Source organism: Schistocerca nitens, chromosome 6 (assembly GCF_023898315.1).
Source record: "Schistocerca nitens isolate TAMUIC-IGC-003100 chromosome 6, iqSchNite1.1, whole genome shotgun sequence".
Classification (NCBI taxonomy): Eukaryota; Metazoa; Arthropoda; class Insecta; order Orthoptera; family Acrididae; genus Schistocerca; species Schistocerca nitens.
This window is the reverse complement of record NC_064619.1, coordinates 596101056-596125835: the sequence shown is the minus strand read 5'-3', so window position 1 is coordinate 596125835 and position 24780 is coordinate 596101056.

Here is a 24780-nt window from a genome sequence, read left to right as displayed (position 1 = left end):
CTGCATCATCCTCATCATCAAACTGAACTTCATCTTTATTCACCCAACTGTTATGCGAATTATTAAAACCAAACCATTTAACACAAACTTTATCTAGTTTCTTTCTTGAAACTTTTTCGAGTAAGTATAGATCTGGATATTTCGTTTTCTGTTCTTCTTGTTCATAAGAATTTCATTTCATATCTTTTAATTTATATGTAACTGGATTAGAATGAAAAACATCTTGGATTTCAAATATCTCTGTTGACCAACTAGCTGTATATCCTTTTTCAGAAAGGCCTTTAAGTTTACTAATTCTCACCTTATCACCTTTTTTAGATTTAGTGTTAGCTTCATTAGAGACAATATTAGTTATTTTAAAATTTTTTTCCTTTACTTCTATTGGTTTCATTTTTACTGTAGAATGTTTTGTATTATTATGTTCATCAATTAGAATTTAACTAGATTGATCCATTTGTAATTTTCTTGTAAGGCAAATTTCTTCCACATTTTTTCTTTAAGTGTTCTGTTCAATCGTTCAACAACAGATGCTTTTCATGCTGAAAAAGTTGAATAATGATTAATGTTATATTTCTCCATTAATTTTTAAAATTCTTTGTTATAGAATTCTTTACGATTATCTCTTTGTAAATTATTTGGTTGTCTATCTATAAAACTTTTTTGAAAATCATCTACTAAATTTTTAGCTGTTTTATCTTTAATGGGAACAGCATATGCACATTTAGAAAAAAAACATCTAATATTGTTAATAAATATTTATAACCTTTGTTTATTTTAGAAATTCCTTTTAAATTACTAGAATCCATTTCAAATAAATCAGCTTGCCATAAAACCTTTACCAAAAGAAACAACATTTACAAATTTTTTTCACAAATTTGCTATTTATTGATTTACAAACTGTACAGAGACCTTCAATTCTTTGTCTATCATTTTTAGTTGTTACTCGATGTGGATTAATAAAAATTTTACACTTCAAACAATAAATATGGTAGTCATGTGAAGTATGATTTTCTATTTGTATAGATAAAAAATTTATTAAATTTTTATGTTTTAAATTATTTCACCAAATGTAATTTACTTTACATCAATGGAAAAGTTTTAAGTGAATCATTAACAGAATTTTTTAATTGTACATATAAAAAGGTTGATGTGTGTACCAGTATTGATAGATTATTATTATTTATTTGATGATATTCACCATTATCTAAACTTACTCATATATCAAAATTATTAAAGTGTATATATCCGTTTGTATGTTTAGCAAGAACAATTATTCTTTTAAGTATGAAAAGAAATTCAATTAGGTACATTTTTAGTTCATTAGCTGTTGGAAAAGTAAATTCAATTATTTGTTAATCATAAAGTTTTTCCTTAAGATTACTTAACTGTCCTAAGTATGGATTTAAATCTGTTTTTGAGAAATAATCTGAAAAAGCTTTTTCTACTTGTTTTTCAATAAAATAATTATTGAGCTGTGGTAGGTTGCTTGTATATTCAGGTTTTGTAACATATCCCTTTTCTAAGTATTGTTCAGTAACAGCATCATAACCATATACTGGATCTTTTATATCTACTATTCTTCTACCTTTAAAATCAACAAGTTTCACTCATTTTAAAAATGCCTCGGAATTCTTTCTGGAATTGCTTTATTAAATTATCTATTTTTGGTTCTAAATCTTTATAATTTTTGATTTCAATGACCTTATATCATATGATGATTCCACATCAGTTTTGATCTTATTTCCAAAAATGTCCATTTATTATATCTAAAATGTCATTAAAATTATAATCATCACATAGTAATTTTAATACAAATAAACATAAATGGTCACATATTATTTCATCAAAATTTTGTATTCATTCTGTATTGTAATATAGTTCGCTTTTTCCTAAATAGTTAACTAATTGTTTTGGTATATTACCGCCAAATGAATCAAAATCAACTTTTTTATCTTTATTTTTATAATAACAAATCAAATGTGTATGAGGATTATCAGATGTATCTAAATTTGTTATACCACATTCAATTTTAAATGGCTTATTTGGTAATTCATCAATCATATATACACCACGAAAGTGTTTAATTTTTAATGGTTTAGTATGTTCCTCTATATCAAAATTACTTAATGCATTAGGATGTTTATTAATTAATTTTTTGAATTTTTTTTGTTTTCTTTTTTCCAGTTCCTGCTATCTTTTACATTTCTAAGTTATGTCTTTTTTGTTCTTCTAATTCTTATCAGCTTCTTTTTGTTTATAACTGCATTTGCAATAGCTGCAGATCCACCAGCTAAAGAACCAATTGTTGCTAAATATGGAAATGCAGCTAATAATAATGTTAAAAATCCGCCTTCATGTTTTGTTAATCCTTGACCATCTTTCTCTTTTTTGTTAAGTATTCAATAAATTTTTAACAACATGAATAGCTAATGTTACAAGCAAATTTCCACCAACTTTCATTTCTTTCTTTCTTTTTCGAACATCTGTTAAAAATGGCTCATTTGCATTTAATTGTGCATTATTTCACTTTAATTTAATTGACTTAGATTTAGTTTCGCCACTAGGTAGCAAAGTATAATCACTTGTACAGCTATTGAGCTGTATAGTTAAAAATTTAATACAGATTTTTTAAATTTATAATCCCCAACCATTTTCATCAACATTAATTCCCATAACTAATTTTCGTTTTCCATACATTATTCCTCTAAATGCTGTTGCTGCAACGTTCTCACCAAACGAAGCATCAATTGCATACATTCTCTCTTTTGCAGCTTATTGAAGTTCTATATCAGCTATATGTCTTTTTTCCAAATATTTATTATCTCTATAAGCTATATCATGGTTTTCACATGCTTCATCTAATGGATTTATACCTTTATCGCCTTTAGCTAATCTTTCTTCAAATTTTGTAGCTGGACCACAATAATTATAACTAGGAAGATGCATTTCAAATGGCAGTTTGTTAATTAAAGTATTTACTAATCCTTTTCCATATTTATCACTTTTCCAAAATGTATGTGGAAGATTACTGAAAATCTAAATATGGAATTCCTTTTGGATTATCAATTATAAAATCACTAAATTTATTTGTTAACATTTGTGCAATACTAACTGTTTCATTCTGATAAATCTTATTTCCAGCTATTTCTTCACCATGAATAACTGTTAATCTATCAATTAATCGTCTAACATCATTCATCCAAACATATTCAATTGATTTATCTGTATATTTTTTAATTCAACCTTCAGCTATTTTTTCAGGAGAACTTGGTTCTGAATCATCTATATTATGTCTTCTTAAGCTTGGAAAATAATCGTCAACAGTTGATTTTATCAAATATTTATACTTATTACCTTTACTTGATCTTATTTTATTTGGATTATTATCAGAATACAATGCACCTGAATTATATAATATAGCTGCATAATTTGATAAATCTAGACCATTGCATTTTTATTTATATCATCTCTAGTAGTTTGTTTTTCAGTTAAAAGTCCCATTAATCCATCTGTACCTTCATATGTTTTTTCACCAATTTTTAATTTATGTCCACTGAATTCAACAAGTAAATTACCAACATATTTAAACATGCCAACAGGTTTTAAACCAAAAACTTTATCTCAATATGATTATAGTACTTTAAAATTCTTTCACTATCATTTATCTTTTTAGTTTCATACATCTTTACATTTTCATTTTGATGACTACTTGATTCTTTTTCTTTTTGGTATATATTTAATACAACTTGAATTTCTCATTCACTCAATGTATAATCATATTTTTCAGGAATATCATCAGACCAATCTTGTAATTGTTTAATTGGTGATAAATCTCCAAAATCTTCTATATGACAACGATATGGAATCATTTGTTTTTCAACTTCTTGATTTTCTTCAATTGCTTTGTGAACATTATCTCCCAATCCTCCAGAGCCTTGGTTAACTTGTTCAATTGCATCAATAACAGGTTGATCTTCCTTTTTATATTTTTCATATTCAGTTCATGGTTGCTTTTCCCAACGTTTAAATTGTTGTTTTAATTCTTCAGCTTTCTTTTGATTTTGTTTAGCTTGTTTAACAACTTTTTCATTGTATTTTGCAAATATTTAATAATGAAGGAAAAACATTGATTATGTTTATATTTATGTTTATATTATGTTTAACATTTATGTTAATGTTTATGTTTCGTTTATTTTAATGTTATTGTTTACATTTATGTTTATGTTTATATTTACATTTATGTTTATGTTTATTGTTTATTTTTATAAAAGTTTTTTAACTTATTTTCTGGAATTCTTACTTTAGGTTCCCAATCTGTTTTATTCATTTATTTAATAATTTTTCAGTAGTAAATGAGTAGATTATTTCAATTTGGAGACAAATCTTCAATGCTTAGATAAAGATTAACTGTTCCAATACGTGATAGTTATACTAATGTTTCACTAATTGGTTTTTATTCAACTTTCTTAACACCAAATATTACAACAATAAATAATAAACTTTATTATGATGGAGAAACGACAGAAATTCCAATAGGTCAATATAGTTTTAAAAATTTAGAAAAATTTATTCATTCGAAAAACCTAATACACATATTAAAGCAGATGAAATTTTAAACAGAATTGTTATTGAAAGTGATGAAAAATTGTATATGGATGTAGCAGATAGTATTGGCAGTTTACTTGGTTTTAGTAATCAAATTGTTTAACCTAATGAAAAAACTGTAGCTAAAGATGTTCCTAAAATTATTCCTTTTGAATTAATAATTATAAATTTTAATCTTGCTGATGGAATGTATGTGAAACATGATGATCATTTTCATAAAGAAACTAATATTATTGATTCAATTAAGCATAATGCAGAATTTGGTGGGCCAATAATTTATGAACCAAAATATCCTGTAAACATTCATTTTTTTGATACAATTCAAGATTTAGAAGTTAATATAACTGATGAAAATAACAATTTAATTGACTTTAAAGGTGCTACTGTCACTGTTGTTTTAGAAGTATCTTAGTCACCGACTAAAGCCTGTTTTAGCTGATGATAATAAATTTTTTCCTTAATAAATAATTGCTAAAACAATCTTAGACTGCGTCATGAATAAAATTGAAAGTTATCAATTCTATTCATTCCCTGTGAATGAGAAAGCTAAAAATAATTTAAATGTTCCTAACAAAGATACAGAAATTGAAATAAATATTGGTGATGGTTGGCTTCATCCAAATCATGCACTGTTATACATGAATTTTAGCATTATTGAAAATGATGGCACAGATTATCCAACTTATGATGGAAAATCAAACAAAAAATTAATTGATAATTATGTAGCAAAGTGTTTCATTTTATAACATTAAAGAAAGGAAATAATATTTTATCCAGAATTGAACATCCTTTTATTTATTCACCTGTTTTACTTTATCTAACTTCATCTGTTACCGACAAAATAAGTTTAGAAGGGCATATGATTAATATGGGAAAAATAAATAATAAAAGAAATGAAGTACTTTATCCATTATCATTACTTGGTGGATTTTTTAGAGATTATAAAGAAATTATGTGGGAAGGAGATTTAACTGTAATTTTTACATGCAGTTCACCTTCTGGAGACGTAATTCTTTGTTGGTCTGATAAACATGACTCTGGAATTGAAATAAAAGTACTCTTCCAAAAGTAGGAAAAATAGTTATAGAATCTATGAAAATTCGTGTACCAGTTATTAAATATGAACCAAATTATGAACTTCAACAACATGAAATTATTCTTGAAAAACCGAAAATTCCTATTTCTTTTTATGAACTGCAAACATAAGAAGTTGCTGGTTTATCTATTAAAACAGTTTGAACTAGATATTACAAATTACTATAACTCTACAGAATTTGATATGTCATACTTGGTATTTGTTACATTTCAAACAAATCGTAAAAATAATCAATTAGTTGATTCGTCATTACTTGATCATGTTAAACTACAGAAAATTATATAAAATATGGTAGAAATGAAGTTTTTCCTCAAGAAATGTGAAATATTAATCTGCCAAATAATTTTCTTAAACCATATGATGCATTTCTTGATTTTAAAAGAAGTACTTTACTGAAATCAGATATTGATATTAGTCCATTTGGGTTTATAAATAATTATCCAATTTATGTAATCAATATGACACGCAGAAAGCATGTTGTAACTACACATTAAATACTTTGTGCAAGTTTTAATGATAATATTCCAAATGATACACTTGCTCGTGTATTTATGTATGGTGAAAAGAATCTTACATATGACGCACAACATAGATTACTTACTGAAAATTTTTAATTATTAACATTTGCTTCTATATAAATGAATGAGGAACTTAAAAAAATTATAAAAGTGTTAACTTCTTGCATATATACATTAATGAAACATTTTAAGAAAGATAGAAAAAATAAAAACTGAAAATTTTAGTATCTTACTTATTAAATTATTTCTGATTTGTTTCATTATATTTTTCTGGGTGGCTCTTTTTATGTAGATTATGTTACCATTTAGAATTTTTAAAATCGGTTAATATTTGACTGAGAAATTAACAAAAAGTACTTTGCCCCTTGCCCCTGTGAGTTATGCAACCAGGCTTACATCCGCGTATTGCGGGTAGCAAACTTTTAGAAGAAAAGGACCTAACCAAAAATGCAATCATAATTCCAATATTTCTAAAAATAAAAAAGTTATAGTAAAAACGAATTTTTATAGTCTTGAGATTAATCATAAAATTACAAGTCCAAAAGTGCTGAGTCATGGTAGATACATTTTGCATATATGAAACTGTAATTCACTTTATATGTATCTAACTGTACTTAGAGAGACATCTGTGAGCATTAGTCCGAACTAACTGGATTCTATCTTCTGTCAACAGATGGCACTGAAGTAAGTTCTATTTACTTTAATGTGGGAACATAGTTTAGATGTAATATTCTCTAATTTTGTTTTTAATTTTGTCGTTCTAAATCGAATTCATCAATTGTTCACGAGTGTTCTCCAATTTTAAAATGGAATAATGTTAAGAAAATAGTGAATTTGATCCTGAAATAAATTGAAAAAGAAGTTGATTTTTAGAAGATACTTTGTTAGTAGTATTCCAACTATATATACATTCTTCAAGCTCCTTTACGTCAGCCAGTCTCCACACATTCGTTGACCAATGAGAGTGCGCATATCAAAGGTCATTATAATGTATTTGTGTGAAGAGTGCTAGCCATTTGGCTAAATTATCCAACACACTCGCCTAAGTACTTAATATCAGCCTGATTAAAAGAAGCAGTTCTGTTAATTCAGAACTTAGTCTTCGTGTAGTGCTGCGTACATAGGATCAGAGGAGTCCAAAACAGAGAAAATGTGTGTAGGACTTTGTGAGGATGTTTAGCAGCTTTCAGATAGAGAAAAAAAAATAAAATCTTTAGATGGACAACACTAAGCGTCAGTAAAGCAGACTTTAGGCTGCACCAAGCCACAATTAAGACAGTGTGGTACATGTATGATTAAAAATTATTGAAGAATTTTAAAAAAGATAAATATCGAACTGGTGGACATTTTTATGTATGTAAAGAATGCTGGAATGAATGTCAGATAATTAAAGTTACTTGTAAATGTGGTAGAACTGTAAATAAATCTTCTTTCAAGAAACATTTACAAACAACAGTTCACAATAATCTTATGGCTGCTGAAGTGGAAAGTAAATAATTTAATGTACTTATTATTTAATATAATTTTTAAAAAACACGTTTTTCACAGAAGTCAAAAATAGGACAATTTTTTTAACTAAGAAAAGGTAGTAAAAACGCTTTTTTAAAAAATGTCTTTTAAAATAATACTTAGTTCTCTAATTACATTACATTCACCTATGGGAAATATATATAAAATAAATGATTTTTATTATAGTTTTCATTGTATTATATTATTATTAGGTAAAAGAGATAGTAGATAGATTTTGTAGGTTCTGGGAGATTAGGGCAATTTTGTAAAAAATAGGAAAATTGTGAGTGATAACAAACGATTTTTTTATTTTTTACAAAATTGTTCTAGTGTCCTAGAACCTACAAAATCTATCTACTCATCACCTCGGTTACAACAGTTCCGGAACCTGTACAGAAAATTGGAATAGAGATCAATGCAAACATCTGCCCTTTTTAGTGCTCATGAAAACCTTGCATTGCATGTTGTACCACCATACAGCGAGACCTTTAGAGGTGGTGCTCCAGACTGCTGTACACACCGGTACCTCAATGAGCAGTAGCGTGTCCTCTTCCATTGATGCATGCCTGTATTTGTCATGGTATACTATTCACGAGTTCATCAAGGCACTGTTGGTCCAGATTGTCCCACTCCTCAATGGCGATTCGCCGTGTATCTCTCAGAGTGATTGGTGGGTCACATCATCCATAAACAGACCTTTCAATCTATCACAGGCATTTTTGATCAGGTTCATATCTGGTGCGATGTCGTTATCATGAAGGAAGTCACTTCCAAGATGTGTACAATGGGGGCGCGAACTGTCGTCCATGAAGACGAATGCTTCACCAATATGCAGCTAACATGATTGCACTATCGGTCGGAGGATGGAATTCACGTATTGTACTGCTATTACGGCGCCTTCCATGACCACCAGTGGCGTACGTCGGCCCCACATAACGCTACCCCAGAAAGTCAGGGAACCTCGATCTTGCTGCACTCGCTGGACATTGTGTTTAAGATATTCAGCCTGACCCGGTTGCCTCCAAACATGTCTCCGACGATTGTCTGGTTGAAGGTATATGCGACACTCATCGGCGAAGAGAACGTGATGCCAATCCTGAGCGGTCCATTTGGTATGTTTTTGGGCCAATCTGTACCACGCAATATGGTGTCGTGGCGGCAAAGATGGAAGTCGCCATGGACATAGGGAGTGAAGTTGGGCATCATGCATATACTTGCGCACAGTTTCAGTCGTAACACGACGTCTTGTGGCTGCACAGAAAGCATCATTCAACATGGTGGCGTTGCTGTCAGTGTTCCACCGAGCCATAATCTGTAGGTAGCGGACCTGCACTACTGTATTAGCCCTTGGGCAGCGTGAGTGAGGCATGTCACCAATGGTTTCTGCCTCTCTGTATCTCCTCCACGTCCAAAAAACATCGCTTTGGTTCGCTCCAACATTATCATTATAAGCTTGTGTCATGAATAATTTTTATATCTTGGGGAAAAACCTTTTAAATACTTTTTCCATCACAATAAGATAAGTGCTAATACAAAATAAATGATCGCAGCCGATTTCCATGACAGTCAGTGGACAAGGCTGCTGTGTAGCTTTATCTCCTACGAATGGCTTGGTGATTGACAGTTTCAGAAAGAGGTTTCCATCTGCACTTTACAGTTCCCCCACATACCAAAAGGTTTTAGAGGGTTCCAGATGAAAAATTAACTGATGATGGAAACTTATATGCAAAAACGCCATCCACATACGCAACAGAGCATCGTATTCATAGGAATCAATTGAGTATTGGGTAATATCAACAACAGTAGGAAATGGTATAACGAGGGTGGGATTAGTAATGAATAGGAAGGCAGGGCAGAGATGTGTTTATTATAGAAATGGAACAGGAGATGGTAGATATAATACTGCGACAAGAATTTTACAGAGCAGTGAAAGGTCTAAGTTGAAAAAACGCCTTAGGAGTAGACCACATTCCGCCAGAACTTAATGAGCCTCGGTGTCAAAACACTAACACGAATTCTTTACAGAAGAATGCCAAAACACGTTGAAGCCAACCTCGCACAGCATCAGTTTTCATTTCGGAGAAATGTAGACACATGCAAGGGAATACTGTCCCTAGGCTTACCATATAAGATACGCTCCTGGAAATTGAAATAAGAACACCGTGAATTCATTGTCCCAGGAAGGGGAAACTTTATTGACACATTCCTGGGGTCAGATACATCACATGATCACACTGACAGAACCACAGGCACATAGACACAGGCAACAGAGCATGCAAAATGTCGGCACTAGTACAGTATATATCCACCTTTCGCAGCAATGCAGGCTGCTATTCTCCCATGGAGACGATCGTAGAGATGCTCGATGTAGTCCTGTGGAACGGCTTGCCATGCCATTTCCACCTGGCGCCACAGTTGGACCAGCGTTCGTGCTGGACGTGCAGACCGCGTGAGACGACGCTTCATCCAGTCCCAAACATGCTCAATGGGGGACAGATCCGGAGATCTTGCTGGCCAGGGTAGTTGACTTACACCTTCTAGAGCACGTTGGGTGACACGGGATACATGCGGACGTGCATTGTCCTGTTGGAACAGCAAGTTCCCTTGCCGGTCTAGGAATGGTAGAACGATGGGTTCGATGACGGTTTGGATGTACCGTGCACTATTCAGTGTCCCCTCGACGATCACCAGTGGTGTACGGCCAGTGTAGGAGATCGCTCCCCACACCATGATGCCGGGTGTTGACCCTGTGTGCCTCGGTCGTATGCAGTCCTGATTGTGGCGCTCACCTGCACGGCGCCAAACACGCATACGACCATCTTTGGCACCAAGGCAGAAGCGACTCTCATCGCTGAAGACGACACGTCTCCATTCGTCCCTCCATTCACGCCTGTCGCGACACCACTGGAGGCTGGCTGCACGATGTTGGGGCGTGAGCGGAAGACGGCCTAACGGTGTGCGGGACCGTAGCCCAGCTTCATGGAGACGGTTGCGAATGGTCCTCGCCGATACCCCAGGAGCAACAGTGTCCCTAATTTGCTGGGAAGTGGCGGTGCGGTCCCCTACGGCACTGCGTAGGATCCTACGGTCTTGGCGTGCATCCGTGCGTCGCTGCGGTCCGGTCCCAGGTCGACGGGCACGTGCACCTTCCGCCGACCACTGGCGACAACATCGATGTACTGTGGAGACCTCACGCCCCACGTGTTGAGCAATTCGGCGGTACGTCCACCCAGCCTCCTGCATGCCCACTATACGCCCTCGCTCAAAGTCCGTCAACTGCACATACGGTTCACGTCCACTCTGTCGCGGCATGCTACCAGTGTTAAAGACTGCGATGGAGCTCCGTATGCCACGGCAAACTGGCTGACACTGACGGCGGCGGTGCACAAATGCTGCGCAGCTAGCGCCATTCGACGGCCAACACCGCGGTTCCTGGTGTGTCCGCTGTGCCGTGCGTGTGATCATTGCTTGTACAGCCCTCTCGCAGTGTCCGGAGCAAGTATGGTGGGTCTGACACACCGGTGTCAATGTGTTCTTTTTTCCATTTCCAGGAGTGTATATTGCGGTAATGCGGACCTACGTTCATAGCATTTGTGGTCTTGGAGAAAGTTTTTGACAACGTTGACTGGAGTACATTCTTTGAATTCTGAAGGTAGCAGGGTTAAAATACAGGAAGCAAAAGGCTATTTACAATCTGTAATGATGCCAGACAGCAGTTGTATGATTGAAAGAGAATGAAAGGGAAGCAATGATTGAGAAGGGAGTGAGGTGGGATGGTAGCATATCTCTGACGTTATTCAATCTGTTCATAGAGCAAGCAATAAAAGAAATGGAAAATAAATTTCTAGTAGGAATTAACGGTTAGTGAGAACAAATAAAAACTGAGGTTCACTGATGACGTAGTTCTATCAGAGATGAAGTAGGAATTGAGAGAATAGCTAAAAGGAATGGCAAGTGTCTTGAAGGAAGATGAATATCAACAAAATCAATGCAAGGGTAATGGAATGTAGTCTCTAATGCTGAGGGAATTATATTAGGAAACGAGACTCTGGAAGTAGCAGATATGTTTTTCTATTTAGGAAGCAAAATAACTGACGATAGCCGAAGCAGAGAGGATGTAAAACAGACTGACAATGGCAATGAAAGCGTTTCTGAAAAAAAAAAAAGAAATTTGTTGACACTGTGTGTTGATTTGAGTGACAATAAGTATTTTGTATGGAGTGTAGGCATGTATGGAGACGAAACATGGACGATAAAAAGTTTAGACCAGAAGAGAATAGAAAGTTTTGAAATTTGATGCTACAGAAGAATTCTGAAGATATGACAGGTAACTAATGAGGTGGTACTGAGTAGAATCGCGAAGAAAAGGTATTTTGGGAACAATGTGACTAGAAGAAGCGTCGATGGATTCATTCTGAGGCATGAAGGGATTGCCAGCTTAGTATTGTAAGGAAGTGTGAGGGTAAAAAACGTAGAGCGAGACCAAGAGATGAGTACAGTAAGCAGATTAAGAATAATGTAAATTGTAGTTGTTATTTGTAGATGAAGAGGCTTCCACAGGACAGAGTGCCATGGACAGCTGCATTAAACCAATCTTTGGACTGAAGACCACAAAAACCACAACATCACTTTCCACTGTAACATATGAATTGTGTCTTACATCGTAATCTTAGGCAGCACTTTCCCATTTGCGATGGCGTTGAAATTAAATAATTATCATGAAAGCCTGTGCCTGTCATAACAAAAGACTAAATGGCAGGCGAAGTAATATGACGAAGTGTTCCATTTTCAGTGCTCTTCTGGCGCTCAATCTAATTATTGACAACGATATCTGTATCACAAAATTTCCAGTTTTCACATCTTTCTCGTACTCTTCATTTCTGTGTAGATGTGGCAGCCATGCTACACTTTTTTTTCTGTTGACGAACCCTTCTATCACTGTTTTCAGGAGCAGCTCGTGTCTCGATAGAAGACCAACGTGCTATGTTCCGTAAAACCCTCTTATCTCACATGCTATTGAGGACTTCGTTATTTGTCCGTTTGACTCTCGTGTGTTCCATTATAACTTAAAACAATGTAGTCCTGTCTTTTTCTCAGTGTCCAGAGTCCAAGCCCCACAGCTGTGGAATGCCACAACGTCAACATATGCTTTTAAATACTTTTCCGCATTGCTTTTTGAGGACAGTTTCCTCTTATTTTTGTTCAGAAGACAACCATCAGTATACAGTTTAATAAAAATTGACAGGCTCATAATGTAATTCCAGACTATATCAAAAACACTGTGAATAGCATGTTATCTCCACCAAAGAAAGTGAAAAAGAAAGTGGAGATTATGAGGCTAAAGCAAGAAATCAGGGAATTATATCCTAAAGCAGTCACTCAACACTGAACTTTACCAAGCACATTTAGAACTTGCTAGCAAATTTACAATAACAGTTCACTTTCAGGAAATAACACACAGGGAAAAAACGTACATACAGGAAGTAATGCAAGAAAAACAGGAGAAACAAAACAGAAAACTCAACAGAATAATTAACACACAAACACACCCACTGCAAACGTTCGCAACCAACAATATAAATTCAATGACAGAATCATTAACCTAACTGACATAAATCTTACCAAACAAGAAAAGAGTCTACGAGAAAAAGGACTAAAACACAACTTTAATACAAAAATATCACTCTAAAAAAGAGGAAACCTCATAACAGAATCGGAACATATTATAAAGAACCAAGAAAAACTGAGCATGCCAAATTTTAATGCAAACTTGAGAAGAGAATTAGTAGCTGTAAAAATAACACAGACAATCACAAAACACAAATCCATCATTATTTCTAATAATAGAATATCAGAGGAAATCACAGCCAACATGCTAAAACAAAAATTAGAACAATTCCATAGTAACAAGAGCAGACGAAGGAAATATTACTGTAATTATGGATGGAATGTACAGAACAAAAACACTACATTTTCTCAAAGACAACAAAATCACAAAACTGACCAGTGACCCAACAGCAAGGTACCAGAGAAACATTCAACAGACACAGAAGAACATCAGAAATACATTCTCAAACGGTGAGGTAAAAAGGATGATACAGAAAAATCCAAATGCACCCACCCTAAATTCCCTAGGAAAGGTTCACAAGGATAATATCCCAATAAGGCCCATCATCAGCTTCTGAAATGTTCTATCCTACCACCTAGCCCAACAGACACACATATTACTAAAAAATACTACACTTTTGATAACAACAGGAACCTGTAAAACTCAAAGGAATTAATAAACAGAATCAAGAGCATACACATACCAGACACAGAAACCCCCCTATTATTTGATGTCACATCAATGTACAATTTTATTCCAATAAATCAAGCAATCAACTTCATCACACAAAGATTAAAACAAGAAGGAAACACCCTGGACACACATGAATGAAATAATAACCAAACTCAAGACTGTAACGTCACAAAATTATTTTGTTTTCAACAAAGAATTTTATTCTCAACATGAAGGACTGCCAATGGGATCATCAATTAGTGAGCTCCTAGTTAATATATTTATGAACTACCTAGAGATCATGAACTTCAGACACATAATAAAACCAAAACACTACATAATATGTCTGATTGATGAGCCACATACATACATAGAACATCTACACAATAAAATAAACAAATTATACCCAAATATTAACTTCACATTAGAAACAGAAACTAACAACACTCTGCATTTTTTAGATCTCACTGTACATAAAACAAACAACACACACAACTTCACAATATTCAGGAAACTGACAACCACAGGCACCACCATCCACAACCTATCGAACCACCCACTGTCACATAAGTAAGCAGACTTCACATTCATGCTCCGTAGGCTAAACAGAACACCCATGAACAAACAGAAATATACACAAGAACTAAACACAATTAAACTAATAACAGTAGAAAATGGATATGACACCCATTTGTTAGACAAATTAAAGCAAAAAATACATAAACAGTACAAAAATGAATATATCACAAACACACAAGTCCTCACCCAACACAGAACAACGAAAAACACAAATAATGACCACACAAAAGACACAACAGAGCAACAACACACCCAAAAAACGAAATGGCACATAGTCACCTGCAATAACAACATTGTTCACAGAATAGGCAACTTATTAAAGAAACAACGAATCCAAATAGGATACAGGACAGAGAACACAACACATAAAAAGATCGGAACACAAGAAACAGCCACGGATAAATTTAACAGATCAGGCATATATGAAGTCACAGGCAACACTTGCCAGTCAGTGTACCTATGACAGACATGCAGAAACCTTAAAACCAGACATTCAGAACACATCAGAGCTTTAAAAGGCAACAGCTCCCATAGCACATTTGCTGACCACCTAATAGCCCACAATCACTACCCAATTGCAATAGAAACAGACTTAACAATATTAAAACCCAGCCACAGCCTATACAGCAAACTGACCACTGAGAAAAACTTCCACATAAAGGAGGCAACAGCAGAAGGAAAACAGGTCATAAATGAATGCACTTCAATCTACAAGGGCGCACTATTTAACACGTTAAAGGAACTTTACAAAAAAGACAACACAAACAGTGTTCTGGTGAAGTGCAAAGTGCCTTTACGATCTTATTTGTGGAAATATGTGTCATATTTACGTGTGCTTCACAACAACTCACCGTGATGCTGAGAATAAAAGGGCTTGCCACACAGAAACGTACGTAAAAACGAATATAGGAGCGAAATATCACGACAGTCTAAGTTATGTTTAGAGCATAAAATGATAGGTTAATTCCCAACAAAATTTCTCATCAACGTCGATTGGGTGCAGCTGAAAAGCTACCTGCAATAAATAATACACAAGTGGTCCTGAAGAGGCATGCAAACCGAGTGTAAAGGTATCAACAAAAAGAAACGAATTGTTTTGTAATCATTTATTAAAAATATTCTCATTACAGGTTAAATAAAACTACAAACCCAATGATGATGGCACAGACATGTTGAAACATGTTTGGGAACTTGAAAAAAATGGTGTTTTGCATAACTGGCACACCTTACATGCAACCATTTTAACTGCAAACACGGTAAACACAAAGAACTGCAAATCCAAATGATGAATAGACAGTCTGCATCCACTTCCCTTTATCAACGACACTTTTAAAAACATTTATACGCTTCACAGTTTCTTTATGTGTTGTTTCAATCTTCTGCCGGTTTTAGTGCCATTGTACAGTGCAGTGCCACTTCACTCCATAACTGTTTTAACCTTCTTTAGCTTCTCATCAAAAAAAAAAAAGATTTATCAAGTCTATGTGCTTCACCTACGTTTCCATTTTTCGTATTACCTTCCACTGTCACATGCACAAACTCATGACTTTTTCCCTTGCTTCTTTTGTCTCATTGTTGTTCCATTTATTCTACCTCAGTTCGAGGTGTTGGGTTATGTATCCTGAGGAGACAAAAGTCATCGGATAGCGATATGCACATATACAGATGGTGGTAGTATTGCAGACACGATGTGTAAAAGTGTAGGTGATTGGCTGAACTGTCATTATAACTCAGGTGATCATGTGAAAAAGTTTCCGATTGATTGTCTCCCTACGACGATAGTTAACGGATTTCGGAACTCATTAGGGAATTCAATATTGCGAGACCCACAGTGCGAAGAGTGTGCCGAGAATATCAAATATGAGACATTACCTCACAGCACGGACGACGCATTGGGCAATGGCCCTCACTTAATGACCAAGAGAAGCAGTGTTTGCGTAGAGTTTTCAGTGCTAATACACAACCAACACAGCGCGGAATAACCACAGATATCAACGGGGGACGTACGACGAACGTATCCGTTGTGTCAGTGTTGCGAGATTAGGTTTTAATGGGCTGTGGCAGTAGACGACCGACGGTAGTACCTTTGCTAACAGCACGACATTCCCTGCAGCGCCTCTCCTGGGTTTGTGGCCAGATTAGTTGAACCCTACACGACTGGAAAACGGTAACCTGGCCAGGTTGGTCTTGAATGAGTCGTGCAGGAGGATATGTCAGTGATCGAGTATGGCGCAGACCGCACGAATACATAGACCCAGGTTGTCAACAAGGCAGTGTGCAAGCTGTTCGTGGCTCCATAACGGTGTGGGCAGTGTTTACATGGAATGAACGGGTCCTCTATATGCAGAATCAGTCCTTCCAACAATAACTTCTTTTACGATTTCTTCATATTTTTCATGTGGCCATTGCGCCTTAACTTTCTTGCATTTCTTATTTATTTTATTCCGACATGAAACGTATTTCAGTAGTCCAGAATCCCCCCGAACAGAATTGCACTTCCTTCTGTAGTAGATCAACTGAAGTATTTCTTCTGCTACTCATAGTTTCTTCACAGCTACCTTCCTTGTATTTACGATTTTCTTTCTAACTACTGCAATTGCTTTTTTAGAGATGTTCAATCCTTTTCAACTGAACTGCCTGCTGAGCTGTGCATTATCGCAGTAAGAACAGCCTCAGATAACTTCAAGCATATCTTTTCATTCATTAATATTCCCATACAGTTTCACCTTCGCAATATCAGCTCTATCAACAAATGATATTACAGATATTGCTGGATAAATGACGCCTCTTGGCTTGCGCTGGGTCACTCAGTCTCACTCTTTCTTTACTCGACTCCCTGATCATAACGCGATCCCACTCCTGCACTGCTACAGCTGCTGTCATAATGTGCTGTCGCCTCAAGACTTCAGTGGCAGTGAAGCTGCGTATGCAGCTCTGACTAACACTACCAGCCAAATGTATTGCGAGGGCTGAAATTTTTTATTTGGAGACCTTTGGAGTGTAAGTTTGTATTTGTTTTGGGTCTTGTCAATTTTCTGAGATATCAGTGGCACCTTTAAGGTGTTATTTATTAAGCCACAAGAGTTAGCGGACTTGTCACTGTTTAAAGTGAATGTTAGGGAAATACCAGCTCGGCGTGAGGTTTGTAACGTTTATGGGAATGAGCCACCATGTGCTAAGGGTGTGCCATTTAAGTGTAGACGATTTGAGAACGTGGCATAAAACCATTCTAAATCTCTCTAGGCTATGATACGCCGGAAGGATTCCTGCGTAATTGTTGTGTATGTGTCGGAGGTACAGTTTCTCTATTTTTAATTTTATTGCTGTAAGCATCGGAAGTAAATTACGCAAAGTGCCAGAAACGCATTCTCCTACAATTGGTGAGATTTGTGCCGCTTTGACGGAGCAGGTGGAAGTACTATCAGAGTTAAATTCCCAGCAAAAACAGGAAAGGAGGCAGTTATGTAGGCAGATAGAAGCTTTACAACCTGTAGTTCACAAATGGAATTAGGGTCTGTGGACGCGAAGACAGTAGTGTGCGTACCCAATCCATTGTTTTGCAGAGGGTGTAACGGTGTGCGTTGACAATGTTAGAGCCGCCGTTGCAATGAGTGGTTAGTCAGACGATATTATTCTCGGCGTGGCTAATCTACGGCTGACAAGCGAAACGAAGAGGTAAGTAATGTGGCACGAAATTCTGGCTAACCCAGACATATTGCAACAGTTACCTGATGAAATACGACAATGTTATCACAAACAGAACAGCACAACATTTTTCTCAGAAAACATAGGAAGTCAGTAGACTCTCTTCCAGACACGATCTGGGGGATCAATGCGCAGACATATCGTTGTTGTTGTTGTGGACTTCAGTCCTGAGACTGGTTTGATGCAGCTCTCCATGCTACTCTATCCTGTGCAAACTTCTTCATCTCCCAGTACCTACTGCAACCTACATCCTTCTGAATCTGCTTAGTGTATTCATCTCTTGGTCTCCCTCTACGATTTTTACCCTCCACGCTGCCCTCCAATGCTAAATTTGTGATCCCTTGATGCCTCAAAACATGTCCTACCAACCGATCCCTTCTTCTAGTCAAGTTGTGCCACAAACTTCTCTTCTCCCCAATCCTATTCAATACCTCCTCATTAGTTACGTGATCTATCCACCTTATCTTCAGCATTCTTCTGTAGCACCACATTTCGAAAGCTTCTATTCTCTTCTTGTCCAAACTGGTTATCGTCCATGTTTCACTTCCATACATGGCTACACTCCATACAAATACTTTCAGAAACGACTTCCTGACACTTAAATCTATACTCGATGTTAACAAATTTCTCTTCTTCAGAAACGATTTCCTTGCCATTGCCAGTCTACATTTTATATCCTCTCTACTTCGACCATCATCAGTTATTTTGCGCCCCAAATAGCAAAACTCCTTTACTACTTTAAGTGTCTCATTTCCTAATCTAATCCCCTCAGCATCACCCGATTTAATTTGACTACATTCCATTATCCTCGTTTTGCTTTTGTTGATGTTCATCTTATACCCTCCTTTCAAGACACTGTCCATTCCGTTCAATTGCTCTTCCAAGTCCTTTGCTGTCTCTGACAGAATTACAATGTCATCGGCGAACCTCAAAGTTTTTACTTCTTCTCCATGAATTTTAATACCTACTCCGAATTTTTCTTTTGTTTCCTTTACTGCTTGCTCAATATACAGATTGAATAACATCGGGGAGAGGCTACAACCCTGTCTCAGACATACCAACTGACACAAAATGTGTAAGCAGAAGGTCTTGCTGCGAGGAACGGAAAATACGGCTCTGGACGTTTTTCTACATGGTATCCTCGCAGAGATGTCAGGTAGGGTAAAAATGGAAAATCCTGGGACTATAAGTACGGCTGCAGATATAGATGTGATGTATGGAAGCAGTGTCATCAACCTGAATGCTATGAGCGTGGCGTAATTGGACACCGAGTACAGACCTGTAGGAACAACAGGAAGGGAAAGCGACGGTAACAGAAGCTGCCGTTAAATGCAAATAGGAATGCTTCGACCATCGTAAATCCTTTCCAGCAGGAAGTAACATTGCACAAATAGATGCAAAGACGGAACTCGGCTTGTCAGACTATATAAGAAGGCAGAGAACATTAATTTTTGATGGACAGAGGAGCACATATTTCATTCGTCAATCTGGACCATGTAGGCTGTGGGAGACTGTCCGTCACGCAATAAATGGCGTGGAGTGGGTGATAACATAGTAAAGTCATTCTGCACAGCGTTGCACAGTTTCAGTTTTGAATCCAGGTACTTCCAGTTGTGTACGGAAGTGCTGCCACAAACAAGTGAAAATTCAGTAATTCTTGGGCTAAATTATCTGGACAAACCTCGTCCCAAAATCTGTCTTTTGCAGTATACCGTAGAATGCATTTGGGATTTGTTTTAAATGGGAGAAACAGCTGCAGGTGAGGCAATGTTGCAAGGTGAACACCATATAAAGGTGATGTTGACTAAACTGCAAACACACCTGCTTATAATTGGTACTCATGATAAAATGCAATCATGTATGAGCATTTAGTGTGGGATAGCTTACTTTTGTTATTGTTTATGAGGATGGAAGTTTAAGGTCACGACAGATCACACTTCATTAAAATGCTTAATCGGGTTGAAAGTTCTGTTGACTAGGTTAACTAGATGGGCAGTCAGACTTAGCGAGTTTGATTATGAGGTGGTCCATAAAACTGCTAACAAACACACAAATGCAGATGCTCTAAGTACGAGATTTTCAGTGTTAAACATTCTAGGCACAAGTTTAACAGAGTGGCAGAGAGCACAAGCAGCCAACAGAGGTTGTCTGGCATTCGTGTCACAGCCTAGGTTGATGTTGCATGAGTGCTTGCTTTGCAAAACACCGAAATGGGAAAAAATGGTTCAAATGGCTCTGAGCACTATGGGACTCAACTGCTGTGGTCATCAGTCCCCCTAGAACTTAGAACTACTTAAACCTAACTAACCTAAGGACATCACACACATCCATGGCTGAGGCAGGATTCGAGCCTGTGACCGTAGCAGTCGCACGGTTCCGGACTGCGCGCCTAGAACCGCGAGACCACCGTGGCTGGCTACCGAAATGCGAACCGTACATTGTTGTTCCAGTGGCATTCACGAACGAAGTGCAGTATCAGGCATATGAGCATGAGTTTTCAGCTCATAGAGGATTCTAAGCAACAGCAGACATCTAAGGGAGAAATTCTGGAGGTGAACAAGGAAACATAATGTTGAGCAATACATAAAGGGGTTTGTGCGAAAAGGGCGGTAAATCAGTATAACTTGTAATAGAAGGAATTAAGGATAACGGAATATTATTGTAAAAATGGGCTCAGCAAGCAAAAATTCTGGAACGACTGAATTATGAAACAATCAATGAAAGCAGGCTCCTACAGCAACAAAGCCTTGCAGCATGTACAGCTACGTAAGCAGATCTAAGATACAGTGCAGAGGATATGGAGAGCCAAATTCGAGACAGATTTTTTGAGATATTAAAGGAATGTTGCATAGCTGAATAACTTTATTGGTCAGGCTTAAAATTCTGTCAAAGTTCTAGTAGGCCATCTCCGAACAGAGTAAGTTGGCACTGGGCTGGCGTGCCTATAGTTATGCCAGCATGGCGTACTGCCAATGCAACAGACCTTCTAATAGGACAGGCAGAATTGCAAGCACTGCTGTGCTACCTAACAGGGCATTTTGTGGTAGTATTGTGTATCTTCACCAACGGAGTGCCGCTAAAACGTCAGATGTAGACAGAAAGAACTGGAATTTCACAGAATCGTTATTGAAATTACTACAATGAGCCATGGAGTGCTGATGGGTGTGATAAATGCGGCATATCCCTTCATGCAGCCGGAGCCGCTACCTCACAGGTTTGACACGTTAAATAGAAAGGCTTTCGGAGCTCAAAAACACATTGTGTCCTGCTGCCATTCTGTCCATGTCGTTAGAAACAGAGAGAATGTAAGTGTGTTGAGTTTCAGTGAAACCAGAATACAGTTGCTACTGGCTTGCTGACTCCAGCACTAAGAGGCAGCCAACCTGTCGAATACCACAGCTGTGGTCTGCCGCTGTTGCCAACTGGGACATCATGGATGAGAAGAAGGTGAGCAGCTAGCCCTGCTCCACTAGCAGGTCATCTCAGATGATCTGAAAGTCGCCTCTTCGCAGTGAACAGGTAAGGAACACCTGCACTGTCCACTGACCAGCTCGTAAGTATCTATTGCAGTGTTGCTCGGCCCCTTGTGGGTGGCTGGGGCCTATCCGTCACGACAACCAGTATCCTGGACCACAGTCGGAGTCTCCACCGGAATGCTCAATGGCCTGCCTTCGAGAGTGCTGAGGTGGTGGCAGTACGTCTGGGAGGGCCACACCGCTCCTCCCTTCACAACCATCGCCAACACATCACGCACCTATGGTAGCGACGTCACGGCTCTCTGACGAGACATCAGTATTCCTTCCTGGCATGTGTGACCATGTCCGGCCATAGCCTGCAGCTCTGAAGGCAATTATACCTATGTAAAATCTGCACGACCAATAAATGTTATTACAGATAAGGCAGTAAAACACGCCTCCAGGTGTGCGCTCGCCCTCTCACCCTCACTCTTTGTTCGACATCCTGATCCCAACACAGTCCCAACCCAATTCTCTACAGTATAAGCCATATGTGTAATGGCTGGTGAGAGGGGAAGGCCTAGTGTCCGCAATTTAGCCAGGTTAGGTAAATCAGTAACTAAATAAAAGAAGTGCATAAATATTGAACATAACGGATATTCTTCATTACTGTTGAATGTACCTCATATCTTCATAGGGTCAGCATGTTGTCTGGTGGATTAATTAATGTCAGTGGTACAAGGTGGCCCTTCGTGCCACCAGCCCAATCCTCCCTTGGTCCCATCTGTTTACCCAGTCTGTCTGTGTCTAGTGTGAAAGTGGCGGAACGTTTTCTAAACTTTTGTGAAGATGTCACCAACGCATGGTATATGTGACAGAGGGGTATTTATGTAGTTGGATGTGGGAAACCTCCTAAAATCTCATCCATCTGGCCTAGCACACGATTCCTCGTCGTTAATCCACCGGGTGGATTTGATCAAGTCTCCTCGAATCCCGGAATCGGAATGATAATGTGCACCGCTGTCCAGGCGAATCATTAAACTTAATTGATAAAGGAATGAAATACAAAAATGTAAAACAAAATGGCAAAAAAATAGAGATATCTTGAGAAAATAAACTATATTTGAAAAATAAAATTTACACAACGTGAAAAACAGTAAAGCACCAATTTCTAGAGGAGGGATACTTAGCTACAGAAGCTAGCTTTATTGTAATGAAAAAATACAAAGCTTTAGAAGCATGCTTTACTATAGGGAATATACATACTTCGTATGGGATCAAATAAAGCATACTTCAGAGAGAAGAGAAGCACTATGAAAGAACAAACAGTCTTAATTGCAAAACCTGAGCCCGCCGCTGTGGCCGAGAGGTTCTAGGCGCTTCAGTCTGGACCCGCACAACCGCTACGGTCGCAGGTTCGAATCCTAGCTCGGGCATGGATTGTGTGCTGTCCTTAGGTTAGTTGTGTTTAAGTAGTTCTAAGTTCTAGGGGACTGATGACCTCAAATGTTAAGTGGCACAGTGCTCAGAGCCATTTGAACCACCTTAAATGGGCCTCGCACGGTGTCCTAAATAACACATCACTTCCAGAATGGCTCTGAGCACTATGGGACTTAACATCTATGGTCATCAGTCCCCTAGAACTTAGAACTACTTAAACCTAACTAACCTAAGGACAGCACACAACACCCAGCCATCACGAGGCAGAGAAAATCCCTGACCCCGCCGACCTCCAGAAGAGCCAAGAGGTATTAAAAAGAAAATAACTGGCTTAGTCTGATAATAAATACACACATCAGTATAAATTGGTGGCAGATTACCTTGTCAGGTATGTGGCGCCGTGCGCATCTATAAGAACGGTATCAAGCCCACACTAGATGCGTTACACAATGAATATGTAGGATACACAGTTGCTTATGCTCCCGACTGTGCGCGAAGTACTGGGCATGTAGATATGCAAGGAATATATTGGTAGTTTATGCAACCCACAGCAGATGGCGGATGTAGGCGTTGTGTGCGATGGCTATTAGGTTTCCAGATATAATCACAAAGAGAAACATGACAAACAGTAAAGTCATATAAAAGATCTGGCCTTAGGTAAAATGTTTATTCAGATGGGTCATAATAAACAAGAGTAAACAAATTTTAAAAGATAAAAAAATATAAAAGTGTGTACTGCTGTGGAACAAACGAATAAAGCCTGCTCTAGGCAACCAAGGGAACTAATTTCTCAGTGGTCAGGCAGTATTATGGCTAAAAATCATTTGGTACGCTTTCATCCCCTTCGGTCAAAATTAGGCCACAGACGCGATAATTAGCAAAGCCAGTGACCTCAGGAAGAAGACAGAATTACTAGTACCCCATCTAGATGTTAACAACTGAGTCGTAATAATTCCATTACAACAATGACTGATAAAAATCTAAAGGAGGGCAATATAAAATTGCGACTACGTAAGGGATACAGTATAGCGCATACCATGTACCATAAAAGAATAGCTCACACATGAAGAGCAAGAAATACAAATAAAAACCAATTGACGTAAGAAATTGGAAATTAAAAAAAAAATGCAGTGAACGTTTTAGCTACTAAATTGCTGACATCTTGAAGTCTCAGAATGTGTCCTGGCAGCTGATCCCTTCTTTTAATCGAGTTGTGCCACAAATTCCTTTCTTCCCATTTAAGTTCAGCATCTCCTAATGATTAATAACTAATGGCAACAGATACGTGCTGTTAGAGATTCATTTGCCACCATCATCGGCGATCAAATGGGAGCTCAGGGGGAATGTCCGTGCGCTCTGAAGTTCGACTTTACAGGTACTAACTTTGCTGGGTATAGAGGTGAACAGGATTTGCAACATTTATTCTAGGGTACAACCATGACTTGACGAAGAGTATTTGCTGTTTAATAACATCTGACATTTGTGCGAGTTCGCCTGTGGGAAGCTGGAAGGGTGTATCGACAGATTACTGAACATGTTTGGCACAATGCATTTGTGGAACGTCGCTGCTTTCAGCAGTGGTCTGCGGAATGT